The sequence below is a fragment of the Gavialis gangeticus genome, unplaced genomic scaffold, assembly GCF_001723915.1.
Source record: "Gavialis gangeticus isolate Ggan-Ray unplaced genomic scaffold, GavGan_comp1, whole genome shotgun sequence".
Classification (NCBI taxonomy): domain Eukaryota; kingdom Metazoa; phylum Chordata; order Crocodylia; family Gavialidae; genus Gavialis; species Gavialis gangeticus.
Genome location: NW_017729031.1, coordinates 51,561,941 through 51,563,506, shown reverse-complemented (window position 1 = coordinate 51,563,506; position 1,566 = coordinate 51,561,941). Strand labels below are relative to the sequence as shown.

Here is a 1,566-nt window from a genome sequence, read left to right as displayed (position 1 = left end):
GTAGACCCCGCCCCCCCCCACTGTGTCCCCTGGCTTGGCAATCGGCCACAGGGGGACCCTGGGTGCCACCCCCAGGCCCAGGAGGCACCAGTTGCCAAGCTGGGAGGCAAGGGGGGGTGGGGCCTGCACGCTCTGCAGCAAACCCAGAAGTGCTTCTGGGTCCATTGCCTACCATGCTGTGGACCCCCCTGTGCTTCTGTGGGACGCTTCATCCGCCCCACCATCTCAACATTCATTAGCCACCTGGTACCTTGAGGTATGTAGAAAAAACATTTAAAGCTGTGTCTATGTCCAAATCACTGAATCTCTCTGAATCGATTTGGAGGTTTCCGATTCAATTCGGAGAGATTAAAGGGTCTCCTGATTAGATTTGGATACATAGATTCAGCTGCTGAAACAGGCCAAATCTCCACTGAATCAAATCAGTGACTGAAGCTTCACACAGCCCTAATAGCAACTACTCCTTTCTGCAACACTCTAGCACCTGAGCCAAGGGCGACTGAACAAGAAGTCCTGCAATCCTATGCAGAAGCTTAGTCTGCTGCCCTGGTATATCTCCTTTCAAAGGCAGCTGTCTCTTACAAAGAGGTCTCATTGTCAATCAGGGCTGCAGGAGTCCATCAGTGTGTAGTTACAGTGAGCCCTTGATGCTTAAGTAGCAGCAGAGGCACTTGTCTCCTACTCAGTGAAGAGCTTGTGGCTCTGACCCTCATCTTCTTTCACAAGATAAGGTCCCTTCCTTTCCACAAGAATACAAAGAAAACTCTGAGGGGAATCCTTCAGAGCTCTCTGGCCACTCTGGTGTTACTGCCATACAAAAAATACATTCTCTTTGCTGTTAACTCTGTATGTTCCACACAGCACCTTCAAACCCAGAAACTATTTTCTCTGAATGTTTGCTCCTTTGGGTACTTCCCTGACACCTCTATAGTTGCCCTTTAAAAAAAGAACAAAAAAAACAACACTCATATCTAGACTGAGGGGTAAATTCAGGGGTCACTTGTGAGGTCTTTTTCATAGTGTATCCTTTACAAACTCTCCCAATATCAGTTCCGAATTTGGCCTCCTAGATAATCAAATAAGGTCTGTTTCTTGAAGAGTGAAGTAGAAAGAATGCATTTGGGGGCTGATAATGAGGAGAAATGGTTTCAGTGGGACCAGAAACAAGCATAAGAGTAGAAAAACAAAATCTGATAAGGATTTACAAAGGAAAGGAGTGGCAGATTTTGGATGCATGAGTCTTTGATCTGTAGTCATTGTAAGTCACTGTAAGATAAAACAATGCTCTGCTGGTGAAACTGCCTCAACTCTTCCCTGTTTTGTACATACACGCTGTATTTGCACTCTGAATACAAGTGCCCTGGATGTATCAGCACTAGATTTATAAACTAGATATCCTTTCTTCTAAACACTGATTAGTTTGCCACTGTGTGTTAAATTAAATGGTTCAAAATTTCATAGTTTCATAGTTTCTAGGGTCAGAAGGGACCTGACTAGGTCATCTAGTCTGCCCCCCTGCCATGGCAGGAAATAGTACTAGGGTCAAACGACCCCAGCAAGGTGCTC

At 45.7% G+C, this 1,566-nt stretch overlaps 1 protein-coding gene across 2 annotated transcripts in view; it reads right to left on the bottom strand.

Moving 5' to 3' along the window:
- Nucleotides 1–1,566, bottom strand: part of CERS6 (ceramide synthase 6) — a 310,243-nt gene that overhangs the window by 191,521 nt on the left and 117,156 nt on the right. The window lies entirely within an intron of this gene.